The 16,701-nt window shown below is 41.4% G+C and overlaps 1 protein-coding gene across 20 annotated transcripts in view; it reads right to left on the bottom strand.

The window, feature by feature from the left end:
- LOC116037399 (receptor-type tyrosine-protein phosphatase S-like) overlaps nt 1-14,803 on the bottom strand; it is a 78,278-nt gene extending 63,475 nt beyond the window's left edge. For 8 of the 20 annotated variants that reach the window (XM_036005530.1, XM_036005534.1, XM_036005535.1 and 5 more), the window contains exon 1: nt 14,468-14,802. The gene's annotated coding sequence lies outside the window, so the exon portion shown is untranslated. Of the gene's footprint in view, nt 1-14,467 lie in introns of all 20 variants that reach the window. The other 12 variants (XM_036005527.1, XM_036005531.1, XM_036005532.1 and 9 more) reach the window with 5 other exon arrangements.
- Nucleotides 14,804-16,701: the final 1,898 nt, after the last annotated feature.

The following is a 16,701-nucleotide window of genomic DNA, read 5'->3' as shown; positions in this document are numbered from 1 at the left end:
ATGAAAGAGGCATTTCTGGTGAGTTACATATTCAAAGACTCCTTCAACCACTTATTGAACTAATGACCTGCTCAAACACATTATTGTCTGCCAGCTGCTATACACTAAAAATAGCTCATCTGAAAACATGGCCGTTTATCTAATACAGGCTCGCTTTCGCGCCGCTTTGCCCTCGTCTTATCAAGCGCCGCGTAATACACGTTGGATAGAAAAAAAGAAAAAGAAAAAAAGCTTTCAGCGTCCCCTTTTCAATTGAACAATGTGATAAGAAAAATCAGATCAGGGCTCATTCAAGCACCATTGACAGCATGTTAAGTAAATTCTCCTCTTACGGAAACTCAATTTGCCACCGTTAATCTAACTAGGAAGACTGCTCTCCGTGGAGCCACACGGCCACTGAAACATTAGGTACTCCTCGTATGTTGCATTGTCTGCCTCCTCTGTCCTGTGTGTTGGATTTGCTGGTGCCTTTATATCTCTCTGTGACCTCAGTCTAACCCTATCTATCATTCTCAGTTCATCCACCTCTCCCTGTTGTCTTTCACCTGCTGACAAAGCCCTCTCTGCTCTATCTCCCCTAGTCGCTTACCCTCTGCCTAATCCTTAATCTTACCCTCATCTCATTCCTGTATTAGTCGCCGTATTCCTGAAATCTCCTCTTCCACCATCTCCTTTCATCCCCTTCCTCCCCTCTCCTCTCTACTCTCCTCGTCACCTCCCTTGTTCTTCTTCTCTCGATGCCATCTCCTCCGCGGCACCCTTTCATTTACCTCCTCTTTCTATGCACACTCTAACCCCTGCTTGTATCCAAATCCTCTTCCTCTCCCCCAGCTGCCCTGCACCGGCGGCTCCAGCTGTTGTTGGTCCATTGACACAGTTCAAACAAAAAGGCTTAGAGCATCCTACAGCTGTGGCTGTCGAGGGAGCGAGCCAAAACAGATAACACAGACGCAGCAGCAGACCAAGCCGGTCTGGGTACATCTGCGCCTGTGCTAATGGCATTTAAGGCTTTCAAACCACACTCCTTCTCTTTCGACATGTAGACAGAGAACGAACGGCCATGCACTTTGCTTGTCACAGAAGTAGAATTAAAAGGGTGTGAGCACGAACACTTCTCATGACTCAGGCCTACCTACAGCCGGTACAGCCCCCTCACAGATATGACAACCTGCTTTCCCCGATCATCTGGCTCAGCATCCAGGGAGAAGGCAGCAGGGGTTGGTCTTATTACCTTTTCAGTGTGACAACACAGATGGTCAGCCAGACAGATAGATTGATGGGGATACACGTGCTATTTATGTGCAGGGAGGCTGATAATGACACCATAGCTCAGGTGGTGAAATGCACACCAGTTATTGTGCTCCATCAGGCTGATGAAATAACACTGTTTACGTGGCATCCAACCTGCCCCTGCTCCACTGGGTCCCTTGGAAGATGACATGTTTTGTTTTTCCCAACCCCCCCCCCCCCCCAAAAAAAAAAATAAAAACTCCCCCCCACCCCTTTACCCATGTCATGCCTTTCACCAAGTGGGTTGAGATGGTCTCACAAGGCCTGTCTCCATGACAACGAACTACGATAAAGGAGAAAGACCAGATGTGTTTCCTGCAGCACTATGCTAGCAGTGAGCTAGTACACCTGTTAGGAAGCTCGTGTTGTTTTTATTTCTTTAAGCATTCATTAAGATCCAGTGCTGTGAGCATATGTGTTGGGATACCCGGGGGACACGGTTCAGCAGAAAAAAAGATCAGAAAACTTTTTAATTTTTTATTTTAAGGGGAACATGATGGGAGGAAAAATAATCTATGGTTGTGCAGTGCACCACAAAGCTTTTTAGGGTTGAATAATAACATTATACATCCACTGTCATTTGTCCTCTTTTACATTTTTACCAATTGTTTCTAAACTTATAGCCTTACACTTATATTTTTTCAGCATAAAAATAACCTTGTCTTGAATAATGCATGGCTTTGTGAGCCAGCTTGGAGAGGAAAAGTTTGGAGTAGGAACCGTGTATTATTCAGATACAAGGAGGGGCCGGGTTTTGATATTACCTCACGTTTCCTATGACCCTGGACCCTGTAGGCACACAACACTCACAAAATGCACACACACACACACACACACACACACACGGCAGATGGCAAAGCATCATGGGGGAGATTGGCACTCTCTCACACTTCCCTTCTCTCTCTCTCTTAAACACACACACACACACACACACACACACACACACACACACACACACACACACACACGTTGAGGATCAGAGGCACAGGATGAAGCACGGCTTACTGCAGGCATGAGCTGCACCGCCCTGGTTACATTTTTAGCAGACTTAGAAAAAAAAAACTATCTGAGACTTTAACAAGAAAACACACCTGTCACTCAAATACTGTGATTTTTTGCCCTGAATATAAATGAATCTGGAGACTTGGGTGCTTCAACTAAATCTATATCCGTCTTAATGCTGCAGGATGCAAAAATTAGGGCTATGGTTTCCCCATACAAACATTCAAACAATGTTATCATGGTATTCAAGTTTTGACAAATAGCAATAAACATTCCCAAGCAGAGGCAACCATCGCCATCACTGGTCTGAAGCTAGGTTGCTGCTGGAGTTTCAAATCACACTTCTGAGAGCAAATATGACTCATGGAAAAAGCAATCTCACACCAAAGCAAATGTACGAATGGAAAGCCCATTTATGTCATTATTTATGATGCGTTTCACGATCGAGAAATACATATAAAAACGAGTACTCCTGCATTGTTTATTTCGGCTATTCATTTATTTATTCAAGTATGTATCCTCATGATCAGTAATTATTTAATCTGACTAATTGACTAGCTTGATTTTAGTTTTTTGTTTGTATTCATGTCACTTTAAATGTAATAGTTTGGGGGGGTTTGACTGATGGTCAAATAGGCATTTTAAGACATCGCTCTGAACTGTGGTAAATAGAGATTTGCATTTCCTTATTCAATTATTTATTACTAAACTAAATTATAAATGAAATGACTAATTACACAATAAATCATTAACTAACCCAAATATAATTTAAAATAATTTTAATTCATGATAAAAATAAAGAATAATGAAGATGACGAAACAAGGTACATCTCGTGAAATCGTAAATTAATCCATTCTTAAGTGTATATTAAGTAAGTATTGTTATTTGTTTTTAGTACCATTTTATCTGCATTGTTTTCTAATGCTTTTCTAATGCTGGCCAGGTCTCTCTTGCAAAACAGATTCCCAAACTCAATGAGATTTACCTGGTTGAATAAAGGTTGAATAAAGAAAATAAAAAAAATAAAAACGTCTTTTTTTTCAAAAATATATATGTTTTTATTTTCTTGTTTGGACTGGTAGAGTGAGGATACAATAATGGCTTGATGACATCATTTATTTATTTGTATTCATTATTTATTCTTTCTTTCAGTCTCTCGGTTAAAGGGTACAGTTTGAGGTAAGCGAGTACAGACATTAGGTCTATTTGTGTTAATAATTGGTTGCAATTCAACATTTTCAATTTCCGTTTCGTAAAGATCTATGTTTGCACATTTTCCATCTCCCTTTTTGATGAGAATGAATAGACGTATTCAGGTATCGTGGAGTGCGCCTTCTCTTTATGAGTGCTTTCAAATCTCTCTTACACGTCCCCTGTGTCTCCAGTGGGACGTTTCCTTTTACACTTTATTATGTGATCTTCACAAAACCAGCATGATTTCCTTATTATCGTGGAATAATATCCGAATCCTAAAAATAGCTTTCTTGGTATCATGAGAAAACAGAATTTAAAAATTGAATCCACCCACTTCCTCTCTCTCAGGCTTTCTCTGGCAGGGAGCGTGGGTTTTTGCTGGAGGCCACAATTTAATTAACTGATCACCTGCAGCTACAGTAATAGAGGACATGTGCACTAAACATTTAAAGACACTAGAATGACAAACTTCCGCTGACGTGAGAGTGTACAATTTCCTCAACTCTACACTCTGACTTTCTTCATTTCAGCCACGTTTACAGCAACATCCTCGCTGTCTGACCCTTCTGTCTAATCAAGAAGTGAAGAAGCTATCAGCCTTTCGCACTGCACAGCATCAGCACATCAATAGAATTACACCGGCATGACCATTATTTCTGACCATTTCAGCTGTTACAGTAGATCCCTGTTCCTAGGGCTGGGCAATATGGAGAAAATCAAATATCATGATATTTTTTTACCAAATACCTCGATATCGATACTGCGACGATACTGTAGAGTTGACTACTGGGGCTTTTACAAAATATTTACACAGAGATTTTTGATAACTAATCATCAATTATGGATATATAATGACTAAGTGGATAAAGGCAAATAATAGAACAGCTAGAACAGTCTGGTTAAAGTTAAAAAAAAGAACATCACTTTACTGTAATGCTGCCTATAAAACCGGGAAAAAAACAATCTAAGATGATATCTAGTCTCATATCACGATGTCGATATAATATTGATATATTGCCCAGCCCTAACTGTTTTCCGTTAATACTTTCTGGATGTGCTTCAGTTTTTGTTCTTCACAACTCCATTTCATAGCCAAGAGAGGGAGGAGGGAAGCGTGACTGAAACCATCTCCTTCTCAAATCCTAGCGTGCAAAAAGAACCAAACTAAGTTTCCCTTCGACCTCAATCTCCGCATGTCTAGGCCATAGCAAAGCTGCTGCAGCCCAACAATGGCACAGCAAACATGCACCCACGCATAAAGGGGCTCCAAGGTCTAACAAACCAACACAGATAGAAAGAGGCATCTAATAATGGATGCATTGGCCTTGGATGAGCCCAGCAACAGATGGACTGGCTCCCGCTAAGCAGGAAATCTATTACCAAATCGTATAAAAGTACATATAGAGCAGATTATCGGAGGGGATCAGAACAGAGGGAACATAGTAAAAGTGTTTATAGGCTAAGAGAAAGTCACAGTTAGTGCTTCCGGCACGAAGAGTCAGCTTTAGTAAATCTCAACAGTTCCTTTTTTTTTTTTTTTAAAGGTGCTCTAAGCGATGTTGGGTGACGTCACTTCTTGTTGATGTTCAAAGTATTGTCAAGCTCGCCCCTCCCTCCTCCTCATCCCGTCCCCTCCCCCTCCCTTCCGCGCACTAACCCCCCAACCCCCAACTCCTTCTTGTCGGTTATTGGCTGGAACACTGTTTGTGTATGTTCCGTGGTGCAGGTTGGCGCAGTTTGTTTTTGTTGCCGTTTGTGGAGCCTGGGCTGTCTACAGAGACCGCGTTTTTTAGTGTGTTCAGGGGACAGGCAGCTAGCGGATAGTGAGGAGATCTTTGCTGTATGTGACAAAAAATGTTGTAGCCTAACAAACGTGTGACATTGCTTATTGCACCTTTAAATGAGATGCTGTAATATCATTATTATCAGAATATACTGTAATACAATTTTCGTTTAAAATACATTCATTTACAGTTCATTATTCTCTAACCATTATTTCAACTAATGGTGTTTTTATTAATCTCTAATGCAACGTTTTCTGAGGAGGTACTTTCACCCACCAAGTGATATTATGCTCACCTTGACAAAAAAAAGTAATTTAGACTACATGAAAAAACTATTTTAAAAAAGGATAAGAAAAGCACATAATATATTAGCTATAAATACTTGCTTCAAAAAACAGACCCAAACGTGTTTAATATTTATATTTTTTTTAACATGTAAGAGTCAGTGTGGATGTGCTCACAATATATATATATATATATATGTATATATATATATATATATATATATATATATATGTATATGTATATATATATATATATATATATATATATATATATATATATATATATATATATATATATATATATATATATATATGTATGCTTTAACATGGAGCTATGCATCACACAGTTGAGGATGAAAACCTCACAGCTTCGATTACGACAATTTTCATGCTGTGAAATACGTTGCAGGATTACTTGCTCCTCCATGAGCCGAGTCAAATTTTCAACCCCTTAGGCTCATAAACCTCTTTCAAAACCCTTAGGGTACTGCCAAGATGCAATGTCATCCAGCTAAAACATGGCTGAGTTTTTTTTTTTTTTTTTGTTTATGCAAATATTTGACATTTTGCAGATACATTTTCACCTGACAGGTGGAGGTTTTCGGCATGTCCACACACAGACACCTCCGCAACGTTCACTCAATGGAAACCACGACACAGAGCTGACAAACACCCAAACATATTTTGTAATTTCTATCGGGCCAACCATTCTCTCCGTGTGGCTTGCTCTTCAGAGGCAGCCGATCTTCTGTGCAGCGGCTCATTACGCAGGCTGATGGTTATGTCCTTGTCAACTCACTGTCCAATTAGCATATCTGAGGCTGGCAAATACCCTTATCCCAACGGGAGAGAGAGCTGTATATACATACTGATGCCCACATTATGCACTTGCATGTACATCCCTAATTGTAAAACACACATGTTGCGGCGGCTCAATAATTATAGGCTGGCTGCTCTAAGTTATAATCACGGAGTGTGCATCTATCAGAATAAACATACATGTTCGCACATAAGATTCACGTGTGGTTATTCCCCAAAGCTTCACCATCATTTCTCAACAAAATTAATGATTAAAATTCTATGGAGCGGGGCGCACACACACGCACGCACGCACGCACGCACGCACGCACGCACGCACGCACGCACGCACGCACACACGCACACACACACACACACACACACACACACACACACACACACACACACACACACACAGGAAAGGAAAGTGATGTGTCTTGCTAGCCACCACCGCAGCCAATTAGTGAGCTTCTCCTGGAGCTAGACTAAGGCTCCATGACTACAGAGAACACCTTCATCTTCCTGGACGTCAATGTCATCATCCCGGGCCATCATCACGTTTCAATTGTGCTTCAATAACGACACATGCCAGCCATTTTTCCCTCCCTGTTTCAGCTGTTTAGCAAAACCTAAACATCAGTCAGGAGACAAAGTCCGGTGGTGTAAAGCAGATTTCGGGGCTTGTTGCTAAGCTCGTCTTGAGAGTGATAGCAGTAGCCTTGAGAAACACAGTGCTCTGTTTAAATAACCTCACATTGATTGATCATTCACATAGAATCATCTAATGGGGACGCCATTAATGTAGGCTAAGCTCCGTGAATGGACTCCAAATTGATTCATCCTTTTATTGATTGATAGAACCAATATCATCCTTGGCAAGCACACAACAGACATTTGAAACACACAACACTGCACAGCTTTAACTCATCCCCACACTGTTACCCCGCTCGTCTGCTACAATCTTGAAGCAACCCTTTATTCGTTCTTTGCTTTTGTAAAATATCTCCATCCCCTTTTGGTAGGTGCTTATTTATTTTCTGGAGACAGACTGTTGTGTTTGCCCATGTTCCAATCCTCTCCTCTGTATTTGTGCTGCCATGGTATCACCTGTTTGGATTGGTCACATGATACTGTATGTTGTCCGCTGAGAGCTCATTATCTCACACACCGTTCTGCAACAACACTGAGATCATCTATAGAACATTAACATTCATTCCACACTCCTTACTGTTTGGTAAATGATATATATACTGTAGATCAATATAGCATAACAATCTAAAAATTCATTGCTGAATAGAAGCAGTAGATATCTGAGGCTGCGTGTGCTGGTGAAAAAATCCTATTTAGATGCTAGACAGGCGACCAGCCTTAGCAGTTCTGTCACTAACCAGCCATTGCACGGCTTCCTGATGGAGATGAGATTTGTGACGCCAAATGAATTTCTCCTTGAGGGACGATAAAGTTGTGAATAGAATTGAAAACTGGAGTAATGGGGTAGAAAAAGTGCATTTGTCCTCCGTCTCATTGCTGAAATCAGACGGAGAGTGTGTCTCGGTAAGTGAAGAGATGAAACGCTTGTCAACGGTAACAGACTTGCGCACGGATGCTTTCCACCAATGACTAGCCATTACTCTCACCTCCGTCAAACAAATACTTCATCCAACCTGGCATCCGTCAGCGCCGCGGAGACAGAGTAATCATGGAAATGCCACAAACAAATGTGGGGCTGCATTCAAGAGACCTGTCAACCAGTCCCCACTACCACCACCACCTGCACCCACCCACCCACACACACACACACACACACACACACACACACAAACCTGCTGATGAAGTTTTCTATCTGTGAGCTGTGATGATGGAACAGAGCTGTAAGTTTCCTGGACGTTGTCCCTTTTACATCCTGCATGGTGAAGCTCTTTTAGTAGAGCAGAGCTGTTTCACTGATGCAATAAAGATGTTCTTTCACTAACTGGAATCTGGAGGCTTGCACAAGGCTGAGTCCTTGGCAGCAGCTGGAGTTCAGGTCCAACCCGTGGCCTTTTGCTGCATGTCACCCCCTCTCTCTCCCCCTTTACTGTTTATATGTATCTTATAAAAAAAATAATAAAAAGTGCAACAGCTCTATTTGTTAGTTAAGTTAAAAAAGAGAAGCTAAATGTATTAGATTATACTCAGATAAAATAGTAGTTTTAAACAAGACTAAGTCTACAGCCATGCTACCAGCTCTGCAAGGCTGTACTTAGGCACAGCAGTGCTTTGCGCTAAACAAGCATCAGCATGCTCACAGTGACAATGCTAACATGCTGATGTCAAGCATGTATAATGCACATAAGAAAAGTTAGCCTTCAGGGCTTTCTGCCAGAAAGGGTCTATTTTAACCCAAACCATGATCATTTCCTAAACCTAACCAGATTACTGGCAAAAAGGGCTTTCTGGCTGAAAGCCTTGAAGGCTGACTTCTCCCATGTGCACGTAGAATGTTAGTTTAGGTCATTAGCATGCTATCATTAGCTAATTAGCTCATAATGGCGCTAGATGAAAAGTTAAAGTCTATAAATAAATATGTGTTCTGAGTCTGTGACACCACAGAAAATGTGTTAATAACCACCCAGCCAATCGCCAAGAATATAAAATTAGGTTTCAAAATCATGAAATAAATAAGCAGTTCTTTCTGCTCTGAGATGCTGGGGGCGTATCCGCTGAAGGCACTGAGCCGAAGAACGAGCCGCTGCCATGGGCCGCTGAGCATTGGCAGCCAGACTCTCGCTGCAGATGTGTTAGTTCACTAGCAGCACACACAGCTTATAACACAGGCAGCACAACAGGCAACAGAGTGCTGAGATTGTTAGCAGCTAACCCAATAGCACACACAGCCTGACCAAAGAAGAATGACGCTTCCCAGCGACAGACAGCACAAAGTACGCACAGCAGTAAGCAGTAACTGCTAGTAGGTCGGGTAGCCGATTCTGGCTAAAAGACTGAAAGGTACGTTAGTGACAGCCATTTTGGCCACTACATGATTGTGTCATTTAATGGAGTTGTTTAGTCGTGTATTTATTAGACTGAACGAGAGCTTGTGGAACGTACCCGAAATTGCGCCGCTAACACCAAGGTGAACGAAACGACACCGATGCACTCGAAATGGGTCTGTACTCATCAGTACTGAGTACCAGCACTTCTGATTTTTGTCCACGAGTACCCTTACTTCTAATTGTTATTAACAGTTACATTATCAGGCTGATATTTATACTAAAATAGGCTATATATCATAATTTATTGGTAAAAAATCAGGGAATTCTATGTAAAATCAGAAATTCAGCACCCCTATAACCGAATGGAATGATCCTTTGTTTCATTTTCAGACACTGTGACTAGTCAACTGTGAGATTGGCAGTCGAATCAAGCTCCTTAGATTGAATCCTGAATAGTCCACTGTTCTGGGTCACCTCTACAAGTTAATGTATGAATATAAATATATCCAAGACACATGCGATGATCATGTCATGGAATTGCTGAATTAGGGTACTGGTACCTTTTTTGGTCCAGTTCAGGCAGGGGAGGGGTTATGTTAAGCATGACTCCAGTGCGTCATCAAACCATGATTTTAGGCCGCCCAAAACATCCTGGACACAGATATTTTGTGTTTTCCATCATGTAATGTTGAAAAGAAATCACAGATTTTGCTTTACCCAGACATTAATGGGTCATCAGAGTGATTACAATTAATCATAAGGAGTACATAAATGTCTGTAAAAAATGTCATGGCAATCCATCTAATTGGCCAACCGACTAAGGGCCTTTTTACAGTAGCCGCAACCGAGCTGGTGCGCGCCAATAGGATGTCAAAATGACGTAGATCTCGCTGGCGCGCCAGGATTTTGAGTGCGCAACAAAGCGGAAACAGGAAGCATGAACGAGCTCGAGGGCAACCGGATGCCAGGACTCTCAGAGTGACTGCAAGTCTCTCTTGTAAACTTATTGGGTTAAGATGAGTTCTTTTACGGCGAATGAAAGGCTTGATCATGAACATTTTTCATTATTTTCTGAAATTTAATAGACCAAACAACTAATCCATTAATTGAGAAAGTAAACAACAGATTAAGTGACGATGAAAATAGTAGTTGCAGCCCTAATAGAATGTTACTGTGTACACTATCATTCATATGGCTTCATCCCAACGAATAAATTAAATCCAAATGAAATTCGTATTTCATAATTTACAAGACCTTAAAACTATTTCGGAGCCCATCCAGCCCAAATGAATTCATCCAGCAATCTTTGCATGCACTGAGGAGGTTTTTCACTCCAAGAGTTGAACATACTCTGGAGGACAAGCTCTTAAGGCAAGGTGCATAGAATATTCTGGTGTTTGAACATTTATTGGCGGCTAAATGTACACTTCAAAAGAAGACGGTGCCCGCTGTTTCTCCAACGTCTGATTAGGCAGTTTGTCTTCTGCTTTGTTAGCCATCTTGTCAGTCAGCCCTGTCCTCCTAATGACTTCTGTCAGTCATGGATGTAACTGTCAAACCGAGTCAATGGCTGCACTTCCCACTCCTTATCATTGGATAATGAGCTGTGTACATCAACACTTTTAAGCCGCGCTCAGTGCAAATGTCAGCAGATTAAAAGGCTCACAAAACATGTTTCATGTCATGTAATGTGCCGAAACTTTTCTGCAAAGGAAAGTTGAAGAAGACGGAGTTAGCTAAAGTAGAGAGTGGGGTTGACCAGAGGACAGCGAGGCAGCAGCAGCAGCAGCAACGGGGGAAATGATGCCCTCTTTTGCATAAGGAGGAGAGGTGGAGGGGGAGGGGTGAGAAGGGAGGTGAAGATGTCTTCAGATGTGGCAGTTGTGATGAAAAGAGAGGCGAACGACTGAAGACAAGAGGTGGAGGAAGAGAGGCGAAGTAGTGTGTGTGGGGCGGTGGGGGGTGTGCATTATTCATCCCTGCTGACACATAAGAATTTCTGATTCATCTGGAGAAGGGCATCAGTCAAGTCACAACCTATCTCTTTGCCTTCACTCATAATATGCACATGGCAACGCAGACACATGATGACCACGCGCACACACATAATGACCTCTTGGTTAAAAAATAAGGATGGGTCTGGCTTGCTTTTGACAGCGTCAACAACAGATTGGTCTTATAGCTCAACAAGGTTACAGTATAGTGGAGTTTCCATCAGTTCTTTATATTTAAAGAGAAATATACTTTCTACAGTCACCTACAGCTAAGGACATCAAACCAGTCAAAATTAGATTTAAAGGTAGGCACACTTTACTAAACAAACATTGGTGCTATGTCTGGATGATGATATTTCTTAATACTTTTGCACATAACCTTTACAGTTATTTTTTGTTATTCCATCTTGGAATGAAAAGACAATGTTTTTGTTGTTGTTAAGTTGAATGATAATTTACTGATTACCAGTGACTGATTATATTGTAGCCTATATGATGATATTTTACAAAATTCTGTTGTCTGCATTATAAATGTCAAACAAGTTGTAAATCAATGGTAAGAAAATTGTGAATGGAAGCGTTTCTTTGAAACAATCATGTGCAAATGGTTAATGGATATTTGATTATGCACATATCATTATTTTTTGTGGGTAGTTATGAGGTCTTATCGTGGAATGTGATTATTAATTGTGCTATATGTGATTTCAGTGAGTTGACCGTGTGTTTTTAACGTCAATATAATTGTTTTAAAGCTAATGTATGTACGTTCACACACATACATGCACCAGAGTGGTGTTACGTGCAACGAACTGACTGTGAAGACACAACCTCCTTTCTTAACATTAATAAATAAAATATTCTCCGAATTATTACTTTGGCCACCAGAATTTTGTAAAACAATAAAACATAAGAATGATATATCATAATATGATTCCACCGCAAGACAATAAACAATAATGCCATGCAGGTGTTTTTCTTTGCTTGTTTTTTGAGGGTGGTGCTCCTTATCCATATCAAGGGTCTATGAATGCCGTGCAGAAAGTGAGACCCTTTTGTGATTTTGGGCTATATGAATAAAATTTACTTGACTTGACATATGTTTGGATGAAAGCTGTTAAGTTATCATTTCAATATCAGATCAAGTATTTTTCTGAATATCGTTATAATAATTTCACCCATATTGCCCGGCCCTAATTGGGTTCATTCTGCATGCTGTGTGCATTGTTTTCAGCAGGCCCTGAACAAACAGTAGAGAAGCAGAGCAGACAGAAGCTCACTGTTTGCATGGCTTTGAAAAGGTCAATTAATATCCATGCCTAGACAACAACAAAGTTTATGTCTGCTTGTAATACAGGTGGCTACGCTCCCAGCATCAAAGTCTCCTTCTGACAAAAAACATGGATGGGCATAACATGTAACACAAGAGAGGAAAGAAGAGGGCAGAACAGTTAAGAGTAACGCTGCTGCAAGAATCTGGGAATAAGACTTCAATGAGGCCTTTGACGTGAAACCAAACGCTGCTCCACTGGGAGCGCCCGTCATCCGGCATATTCAAGTCTGGATGGATCTTACAGTGCTATCTGCTTGGAGAGAGCAGGAAACCATTGAGGCCTATGGTTGAACCCTGTGAAAAACTATTTAAGGGAGTACATGCCGTCACTGATTTCATAAGCCACTGCTCCTAACAGTGTCTAGATGAATACCTGTGGGGGCTGAGCATCTCTTGGCTCATGGAGGAGCTTATTTGATCTGTTTCCCAGAGACAGAGATAGACAGAGGAAATGTGCCAGCTGTATTATTCCACATAATGACTTTTATCCATCATAACAATGCAAATATCTAGATCCCTGGCCCTCTCATGAAGCTGGAGTGCCTTGTGTATCCCTCTGTTAGGCAGGGAGGGCAGGTGAAAAGACAGGAGGAAAAAAATGTAAACTACTAAAGAGAGAGGAATCCATGTGTAAAAATGACTGATTAAAATAATTAGGGGTGTGGAAATGGTCTGGAACAATAACCAGCAAATGCACGGTGCCCCAGGGAAAATTTCCCCATCTGTGTTTGAGGAGGAAGACCTCCCTCGGTTTCACCACGACAGTGCAATTTTCCACTTTACAAAAGGCCACGAAGCGGAAATACAGAAAACCTATACAGGCATTTGAAGTGTACATGATTAAATCCCAAACAAGCAATAGCCCTCGGAAAATGTGTCAGGATGAATCGATGTATCATCAAATTACACTCTGCCTGAGTGGCTGCTTTAAAAACAAATCCTACTGCGTATAATTATAGACATATGAGAGACTGGATTTCAAAACACACTGCCTATATGTGCAGATGGGCCTGTTTTAAGTAATTCTGGGAGTAGCAGATGCAGCAGCCACTCTATTGTCTAGAAAACAGTCTTGCCACCTGGTGCCTTCCATGCCAGAAAAATCACTCTAACATTAGAAAAATAGCCCATATGGATTATTAATATGCCTGTAATAGCCCCCTCAAAAGTGTTAAGCATGACATTACCATAATGGGATTTCTACTTTGCTGTGGCATCTTTGAAATGTCACCACAATGACAACAGGACTTAGAGCTTCCACTTTTAAAATAGCCTTGACAAATCTATAGGATGCAGGTGCTTATTTTTTTTCTCCATTCTCTAAATTGTTCTTTTTTTTAAGACTCAAAAAATCGGACTCAACACTAGACTCATTATACCTGGAGAGAGCTTTAGAGGGCCACCAGAAAAAAAAAAAAAAAAAAAAAAAAAACACTTTAAATGAGAGTGGATGAGGAACAAAGGCTTTGCCAGTCTGCCCCGGTCCCTCATGCTGCCCAGCCAACAATAAGGAGGGGGGGTGACTGGGGGACGCGCACTCGCAGCGCTGTTGCCAACCAGCCTGCTCTGCACAACCCCGCGGTCGGATTTTCACCCAAAGTCTCAAGTGATGCTGAGGTGAAAGAGAAGAGAAAACGCTAAGAAGACTCCCGGCCTCTGAGACAGGCTAAACGATGAAATTTCACACCCGGCAGGAATATACACTTACCTCATTAGTTTCCAAAAGGCTATTGGACAAGTGAAAAATAACCCGCCTGGGTGGGGTGCACGGCTGCAAACATTAAAACTGTGTAAAGGATGAAGGATGCTGGTTACCTTGGTAGGAAGTGCTCCGTCTTCTTCTTTACAGTCTGGTAGATTCATGTGGGTGGATTTGCAGCTGGAAGCTTCCTCGGAAACAGCAAGGATAAATGTAATCCAGTGGCAGCGGAGCTCTGCTCAGAGAAAGGTCTGCCTTTGTGGGGGATGCATGCACACATCGCCGGCGTTTCCCCCCACCGTCCTGGCTGTCCACCGACCTCTCGGGAACTCAGCGGGTCACGGGCTGCTCCTCAGCCCCTTTTTGTCGGGTGAGCATTGCCGGTCGAGCGGCCTCAGATACTGCTGGTTGATGTCATTGATACTCCCTGCCTTCTTCCTTAATGCCCTCCTCCTTCCCTTCCCTTCCCTCCTCTCCTCCCCCTCCCCGCTCTATCGCTCTCTCTCTCTCTCTCAAACACACACACAGGAGCTCTCCCCCTCCCCCCTACACATGACGTGATGCAGGCAAGATCTCCAATAGCAACCGTATCCTCCATCACCCCTATTACCCCCATTTCCACCCCACCCCCCACTCCACCTCCTCCAGCTCTGGCTGGATCGCTGACTGGTGCAAAAGAAGTGCCTGCTGCTGAGGCAGGTTGGTCCTGTGTATTGGTGACTAATTTTTCCACTGTGCTCCCCAGGGGCTAAAAGGAAGATAAGCACCTTGAAACCCCGTAGATTCCCATAATGTAGTGTCTAATTCTAGCTGTTGGCAGGAAGTCAGAGTCAGAGCCCCATATCAGCTCCTACAGAGCAGAACTGCCTCACTAAATTACTGGTGGACACTTTAACACCATAGGAGGTACAGTAGATATACAAGAATATAGGATAACTTATTGTTGGACTTAATACAATTACTGTTATTGTGCTCAGTTGTCAGTTTGTTAGGTCAGAACTAATGCAGTCTAATTAATTGCAATTAATCTTACTTTCATGCAGGTTAATTTTTTTTTTTTTGTTGAAACTGTTTTTGAGAAGTGTTGTGTCGTTTTGTTAAATTGTACAGCGCTACACTTAGATTGATATAAATGGGACGTATTTTATATTTATATATATATATTTATATCAATGAGGGTACACTCGTTTTTTATGAATCCTCATTCATATCAGTAAGGTCAAGTAAGCGTATTGCCCCAAATAAACATTTGTCTTAGGCGCTTTCTTTTTTCCAGGAATGTCAAGCAATGTGGTTTAAAAAAACATGGGGGAAATGTTTTTTGGGTTTGTCCCTTAATTATATCAAATTTGTCGCTAAAGAAAAAGTGATCGCTAGGAGACAATAACTATATTTGTTCTTTTGTCACATTATACCTTGGCAAAATCCCTAATAAACTAAAACGCTTTGTCAGCTAAAGCATCAGGATGCAGGCAAACCCTCCAACGAAGGATGACTGGACTGTAACTGCCAAGAAACACATTGTATGGAGTAAGTGACCTTTGCCTTATGCTATTATGAACAATATATAAAATACTATGGAAATGGACCATATTTGCCCAGTGTAACACATTATAAACTGCATGCAACTGAAAGATCAACATGTTTTGGTAAAATGATTGTGCCAACCTGCTAATTTTACATGAAAATATCAATAAAAATGAAATTGAAAAAAAAAGAGAAGAATTTTCAATCTAAAAATGCCACATAGACAATCAGAGGCTCTTTTTTTAAGATTTGCTCTTATTTAGGTCACACAACATGACAGAAACAACCGCCACAGGGCCAAAATCTGAGGTGTTAGAGGTTGTCATGACGCTTCAGCACTGTGTGAAGGAGGCTTTATTACACTCACTGCTGATCCCCATGCAGCACTCTGCAAACAGACTCAAGAGTCAGTAACTCTGCTTGCCTGGTTTTCTGTTCATCCAGATACATTAGGCTACAAATGCATACTCGGCCCCGCCAGCTTTGTAAAAGTCATTCTCAACTACTCATTCTTTCTTTCTTGCTTTCTCACACAAAGACTGTTTGAAAAAGTGTGAGCAAGAGATGAGAAATTAACCAATGACCATTTCTTCTGATGGTTATTGGAAGCTACAGTTTTTTTGAGTCTATCGCATGGTCTTTAAAGGACAAAGGCTGCCCCTTCGATTGATTTTCTGTGTTGCTAGTGACCTCTAGTGGGAAGTTACTATTATGTGATGTTGCATTACATCACATTGGAAGCACTGACACAAAAAGGTTCATGGATCCAGGATCAGGTGTGATAGTAATTTCTCTGGCGGTGTCTCTTTTGTTGGCAGAAGAA

Source organism: Sander lucioperca, chromosome 9 (genome assembly GCF_008315115.2).
Source record: "Sander lucioperca isolate FBNREF2018 chromosome 9, SLUC_FBN_1.2, whole genome shotgun sequence".
Classification (NCBI taxonomy): domain Eukaryota; kingdom Metazoa; phylum Chordata; class Actinopteri; order Perciformes; family Percidae; genus Sander; species Sander lucioperca.
Note: the sequence above shows the minus strand (reverse complement) of the source record. Positions and strands in the feature narration are given on the sequence as shown.